General features: G+C 36.9%; 1 pseudogene; it reads right to left on the reverse strand.

The window, feature by feature from the left end:
- Positions 1 to 4,763: 4,763 nt before the first annotated feature.
- On the reverse strand, positions 4,764 to 5,433 carry LOC126493156 (dnaJ homolog subfamily A member 1-like; annotated as a pseudogene).
- Between the last annotated feature and the right edge of the window lie 2,046 nt (positions 5,434 to 7,479).

A 7,479-nucleotide genomic window follows, 5' to 3' on the forward strand; every position in this document is an offset into this window, starting at 1 on the left:
AAGACCCAGCAATTTTACTTTTGGGTATATACCCAAAGGATGCTCAATCATACCACAAGGACACTTGCTCAACTATGTCCATAGCAGCATTATTCAAAATAGCCAGAACCTGGAAACAACCTAAATGCCCCTCGACCAAAGAATGGATAAGAAAAATGTGGTACATTTATGCAATTGAGATACTACATGGCAGAAAAAAAAATAATGACATCTTAAAATGTGCAGGCAAATATGGATGGATCTAGAAAACATCATATTTAATGAGCTAACCCAGATACAGAAAGACAAATATAATATGTACTCACTCATAAGTGACTTTTAGACTTAAAGCATAGATGTTTAGTTTTGAGATTTCCTCTTGATGGATTTTTCCTGTGACTAATATGAAATAACCTTGTTTGTCTCTTTTGATTGATTTTTAGCTTGAAGTTTATTTTGTTAGATATTAGGATATCTAAACTTGCTTGTTTCCTAGGTCTATTTGATAGGAATATTTTTTTCCAACCCTTTACTCTGAGATGATGTCTGTCTTTGAGGTTGAGATGTGTTTCTAGTATGCAGAAGAAGGATGGATTCTGTTTTTGTATCCAATCTGTTAGCCTGTGCCTTTTTATAGGTGAGTTAAGTCCATTTACATTAAGGGATATTAATGACCAGTGATTGCTATCTCCTGTTAATTTAGTTTTCATTGTTGGTGATGTTAATTTGTATGTTTTTCCCTTCTTTGGGACTTGCTGCTATGGGATCATAAATTGTCTGTGTTTTTGTTGGTGTAGCCAACTTCCTTGGATTGGAGTTTTCCTTCTAGTATTTTGTGTAGGGCTGGGTTTGTGGTTAGATATTGGTGAAATCTAGTTTTGTCATGGAATATCTTGTTTTGTCTTTCTATGGTGATTGAAAGTTTTTTTCTGGGTATTTTAGTCTGGGCTGGCATTCGTGGCCTCTTAATGTCTGCATAACACTTGACCATGACCTTCTGGCTTTCATTGTCTCCAATGAGAAGTTATGTGTAATTCTGATAGACACAAAGCAAAGAAAACCAGCCTTCAATTCACAATCCCAGAGAATCTAGACAACAATGAGGACCCTAAGAGAGACATACATGAATCTAATGTACATGGGAAGTAAAAAAAGGCAAGATCTTCTGAGTAAACTGGGAGTATAGGGACCATACAAGAGGGTAGCAGGAGAGGGGAGAGGAAGGGAGGGGAGCGAAAAAATATGTAGCTCAATAAAAACAATTAAAAAAACAAAGTAACAGAATTAAAATAAGACACATCACAAACCAAAAATGTTTCATGAATATTACTTAACACAGGAAATATTTAACACCACTTGTAAGACAGACATTTTGCTAGATGGTAGGGTCATATAGCTGTGAACCAAAGAGAAACAAATAGTTTAAGAAGCACAGGAAGCAATGTGGCAGAGGAATAGCCACAAGAAAACCTAGAGGATAGCCACATAACTCCAAGAGCTGGAGAAACTGGTCAGTGAAACCTTTCTGGAAGAAGTGGCAGCTATACGGACTTAAAGTTGTGCAAATTTCAAGATATGAAAGGGAGAGTGTAATCGGCGTAATAACCAGGCTAGCTTAATATGAAACAGCACATTTTAATGAAGGGATAGTTTACAACACCAGGGATCCAATGATGAGCAGGAGATACAAAAAAAGAGAGCAGCAGGGCTCAGGCTCGCCAGATTTATATGTAAACATTAGCCCGAGGCAAACACGCCCCCTAAGGGGCTGGGTTATCTCTACAGGAGAGTTTGAAGTAATCTGGGGGGAAAAACTAGTTTTAAGAGACTGAAATGGAACATTCAAATGAGAGATGAAACCACAATGAAGGCCAGCAGGAGCTAAGTCATGAAGGATATAAGGAATTTAGACTTATTTTATCTTAACAAATATGTGGTATAGGGGGGTGCCATGATCTGACTCTGTTTCTTTGTCTGTTGTGTAGAGTGAGGGCTGTTGGAAAGTAGGAATAGAAATGATCAGATTAGTGAGACTTTGGCTGGGAGAATTCGCAGCCTACACCAAGGCAGTCAACAGAAGGAGGCAAAATTTGTTATTTTGAATAGAGAAACAGTAAGCATTAGTGATTGACAGGACGTGGTGGGACAGGAGTGAGGAAGAGAAATTTGGGCAGCTGGATAAATAGTGGAAATGACAATTACTAAAATATAGAAAACTTTAAGTGAAGCAGATTAGTGTTTTAAAGAAGTGCAAACTTGCAGTCACTTGTGGCCATACTGTAGCTGGTATCCCATAACAGTCTCCAAGCAGGGATATTTCTGTTAGTTGAGTAAATGTATAACCAGCATCAACTGAGATGCATTACATTTGAAATCTGAATGGAAGTGGTTCAAATTACATCTTACATTCAGTGAGAGAGAGGCTTACATATATGTCTTTATGGATTCTTGATCAGATTGTTAATGTTTTGTCTCATGCCTCTAGACCTCATCTGCCTCTGCAGAATTACTTTTTTGGATGTATCTGTAGTGATATCTCATTTGTATTTTAATAAATAAAGCTTACCTGAAGATCAGAGAGTAAAACTGTCCCACTGGTCAGTCTTACAGCCCAGGCAGTGGAGGCACACACCTTTACTCACAGTAGCCATGCTAGTTTGCCATAGAAGCAAGGCAGTAGTGGTGCATGCCTTGAATCCCAGCCCTAGAAAGGCAGGATGAGACAGGTACTCACTTTTTCAGTCATGGCTGCTTTGCTTTTCTGATCTTCAGGTTGAACCCCAATATATCTCTGGGTTTTTATTATTTGTGCTACATGAATCATATTCCTGTTTTGATTACAGGCCTCATCATTCCAGCTGTTGAACTAAGTTCCCCTTCATTAATTTTCATAAAACTCTCAATCCCAAATCCACTCAAGCAAGGCCATTGTACAGGTAGTAAGCTTGAGTCATGATTTTGTGGAGATGAAAAGGACTTGGGCAGTAGCAATGCACAATAATTTATAAAACAATAGCTGGTATCTTTGTTCTTAAGCCCTTAGCCATTTCTGCCAACCTGAGTTCCAGCATCTTTTTGAATGGCTTTACTCTCTCCCTTATGTCTTTCAGAGTGCCTAGCAACACAGAGAGATAAACAAAAACCAATGATAGCAAAATAAAACCAAACCTCCCACAGTATTATGTAATTAATTTTATTGTAACTTTGGTCTTCAAGACATGTTCACATCTCCAAAAATTTGATGATGTGCTCTGCTCCTAATAACATGTATCTTGTTGGTACACAGATATATATTCTTGGAGAATTACAGACATCTTTTTCAGTGATGACATGAGAAATACACCCTAGGAGACAAATGGAAACAGTTCTGATTTTAAATATCCATTTGTTTCCCTTCATTACACATCAGTATATCCCTTGAGAGAAGCTTTGAGGTAGAGCTTTGGTATTCACTAACAGAAAGCTTTTGCTAGATGTGCTATGAGGACATGATTACATAGAAAGAAGAGAAGATGGTCTAGGATAGGACCTGGTATACATTAGTATTTAAGCTACAGTCTTAAGATATCAACCTAGGAAAAGTATATATATCAAAAATAGTTGTAGCCTGGTATGTCTTTGTAACTGAGTGTCTGGCAGAGTTCTTGAATTTATTAGGTGCTAATAAAAAGAGATCCAATTGAATCAGGCAACCTTGCTTTTCTGATTTATTCTTTCTGTGTTTCAGACTTCCAAAGTTTATCTGCCTTCCTAGCTCTTATCACATTATTAGGTTGAGCTCCTCTGAAAAAGTGTTCTTTCAGCTTCTTTTCTCTCACCAATGGAAACCAGTATTTGTTTCTGTAACTGTCCACTTTATCTCTTCCTTTATTCCCCTGTGCTCTAGAGAAATGGATGTCTTCTCTCTCTTTTTTTTTTTTTTTTTTTGCCAAGGTTTACTTCAGTGCCTACCACCTGTTCTCTTTGAGAAAGTCCATGTTTGTAATTTTGAGATGTACTAATGAGCAGCTAACCTGGATTCAGAAAATTATGAGTCCTGTTATTCTTAAAAAGCATTTAGAAAATTACATTTGAAAACATTGTCTTAGAGTACTGGTGCTAGTGAGTGGAGGGGGAAATGATTATAAACAAAACGTTGAGAACATTTGGTCCATCTAACCGGCTTTCTCCATTTCAAAGAGAAACTTATGGAAAGATTATTCCCCATATCTTCCTTGTGCTAAACCCCTTATATTTGAATGTCTCAACAAAATTCCTCTGCAAAGGATTTAGCTTGTCAGAAAATGATTTCTTCAGACTTTTTTTGCTCACCAGGCAGTGAACCTCTCTTCTATTGCTTCAGTGACATTTCATTAAGTAGCCTTTCATTTTGACTTTCTTAACCTCTAATACCACTGTTTTCTTAACTACACTATTTTTTAGATATAGGCTTGCATTTTCTATCTGTCTCCTGAACATAAAAACTAAAGTTATTTTAAAATCTGTATCTAAAAATGAACTCATATTTTATTGGATCTCTGTTTAAAACTCAGCTATAAAGAATATTATTAGATAAAACTGAATTTGGAGTAAATATGCTATTCAAAGTTTATTATAAATTATTTTTTGAACTTTCATGTTGGTGTATATTCTTCATTTAACTTTTAAAAAACAGAAACAACAGACAAGTAGTGAGCATACTATTTTTAAGTTCTTTAACATTTACTACTTCATAAAAATGCCAATCACTGACCCCATTAAGAAGTGTGACATTGAGCATGCCTCTCAGGTGATGGTTATCATCTTCATATGTTTCTCTTTATTTTATAGTGGTACCATCCATTCTGATCTGGATCAAAGTTCACTAGTTCTACCTTACCCATTTCTTTATTCTCTTCTCCTTCCATTCTTTTCTGGAAGGAATTTTTTTCTAGTAGACAGAGAAAGTCACTTTCAGGAAAATTTAACTTGGATAATGATTAGGGATTCTTTTTTCACATGGTTGACAAGATATTGGCAAACTTTCATTGAACACACATTTTCTATCTCTGTGCTTAGTATTATGACCTGGAATAGAAGTGAGGATTATGTTTTTCTTCTCAATAGTAGATATTGGTTCTTGAGAGCCACAGGAGCCATAGAATACTTCAACCAGCTGTCGGTCCCTACACATGAAAAGGTTTTCTCATCTTCAAGCAAAAACAGCATGGCTCTGATCTAACACAATAATATTATCTCCTATCTTTAATCTTGGTTCTTTGTCTCCTTCACCGCAGAATGTTATCTTCTGGACACCTTTCATGCCTTTGTCAATATGAATTTCTAAAATTTTCTTTTCCCAAACCATCTTTTTTCATTGCAGTTTTTATATGTGTCTTTAAGACTGATCTGTTCTCCATGATCCTACCACTCTATGCACATGAACCAAATTTATTAAACCACTTCTGCTACTGTTTGATGAGTTCTTATTTGCATGTCAGTACCTCTGTATTTGTGACAGCTCTCTACTGTTCCGTTCCTAACCACTTTCACCTTCACATTTGTTACAAAGTACAGTCTTTTGCCAAAACAACTTTCTTGTTGTGCTATTATTTAAGTCTTCTGTGGTTGCTGAGAGTCTACACATACTGCTCTTACCCTTTTAGCCCTCTTCTCTCAGAATTTTTCCTTCTCCTCCAAAGAACATATCAAAGATGTCTATCAGGAAGCCAAGAGCACCACATGCTCCACCCTCTTGCAATTCCAGTTTCCCTATGGTGTCACCATTCCTTTGCTTTAGAAGCAGATAGAAATAGATTTGATCAGTTTAAGAAATCTGTCTAAACTTTATTCCCTCATTTGAATTCTTACCAGGATAGTATGTCAATGTTAGCTTCCTATGAGCCATTTTCATTTTCTTCCTGGGTGACACTGGTTTTGAACCCCATATATAATAGGAAGTAGTTTTTCACCATTTTTATAGCCAGAGAGTAGGCTGTCACCAGAGGAAAATAGAAAGAGAAGCATAGCACTACACAACCTGACAGTCACTAATTGTTCCTCTGCCTCTCACTAAGCAATCTAGAAATGTTAGCTGTAAATTTATTTATTTATTTTGGTTTTTCGAGACAGGGTTTCTCTGTGGTTTTGGAGCCTGTCCTGGAACTAGCTCTTGTAGACCAGGCTGGTCTTCAACTCACAGAGATCCGCCTGCCTCTGCCTCCCAAGTGCTGGGATTAAAGGCATGCGCCACCACCGCCCGGCTAGCTGTAAATTATTTTAAGTATATTGTATAGATTTATAAGAAAAATAATTTTGTACTTAAGAGATACATGTGGAAGTATTAAGGTAGAAAGTGCCATGATGCCTGTAACTCACTTTTTTATAAGTTTATAAAAATGAATATAATAAATGCCTATATGCACAAAGACAAAGGAGATAAAACAAAATATTGAAAATTAGTTTAGTTCAATAAATATATTTCTCATTGGGTTATTATGTAATTTTCTTAATATTTAAAAATTTTAATAGTGAGTATTTGAACAAGAAAGTCCAAAGTTTTACCATCAGCCCCAGACCACTTGCACTTTCTGATTGGCTCCATATTTGACAGTTGAGTGGACACAGAAGAGCGAATTGTTTAGAGTAGTCTAGGAGCCACATCTCTCTCAGCTCTTTAATTTGCCTGCATAATAGCATCTGTAGTTGTCCTCTATAACTAGGTAGATAAACACTGATTTATCCATTCTCAGGACATTTATTTTTCAACTCAGAGGATAATGTAATAGCTGAAGTTAGAAACATTGGTTTTCAGGTTGCTTGTCAGATGAAGAAGTAGGTTTTGGAATAAAACACAGCTGAAATGTGTGAGCTAGGAAGGCCAGAGGTAGAGAGTAGAAGGGTCCTGCTATACAGCGTTTTTGGTGATCTTTTATTGTCCAGTTATATTTATAACATTTGGCTTTGTTTTTAAAAAACGTTTATTTTTACAATATGTGTACGTGTGAGTGCCTCCATATATGCATGTACATCAGAAAAGAATATTGAATTACCTTGGAACTGGCAGTTGAGTCTCCCAATATAGATGCTAGAAAACAAACCTGAGTTCCTTGCAAAAGTAGCAAGTACTCATAACTACTGAACCATCTCTTTAGCTCAATTTTGCCAATTTTTTTCTTTTTTTTTTTTAATTAATTATTTTATAAAAAATTTCTGCCCCTTCCCCCCCACGGCCCCCCATTCCCCTCCCCCTCCCCCGATCAAGTCCCCCTCCTCCTCAGCCCAAAGAGCAATCAGGGTTCCCTGACCTGTGGGAAGTCTGAGGATCACCCACCTCAATCCAGGTCTAGTAAGGTGAGCATCCAAACTGCCTAGGTTCCAACAAAGTCAGTTCATGAAATAGGATCAAAACCCCATTGCCATTGTTCTTGAGTTCTCAGTAGTAGTCCTCATTGTCCACTATGTTCTGCAAGTCCGGTTTTATCCCATGGTTTTTCAGACCCGGGCCACTTGGTGAGTTCCCGATAGTTGGTTTCTAGCCAT

The sequence above is a fragment of the Alexandromys fortis genome, unplaced genomic scaffold, assembly GCF_014885135.2.
Source record: "Alexandromys fortis isolate MF-2015 unplaced genomic scaffold, M_Fortis_MF-2015_v1.1 scaffold_305, whole genome shotgun sequence".
NCBI lineage: Eukaryota > Metazoa > Chordata > Mammalia > Rodentia > Cricetidae > Alexandromys > Alexandromys fortis.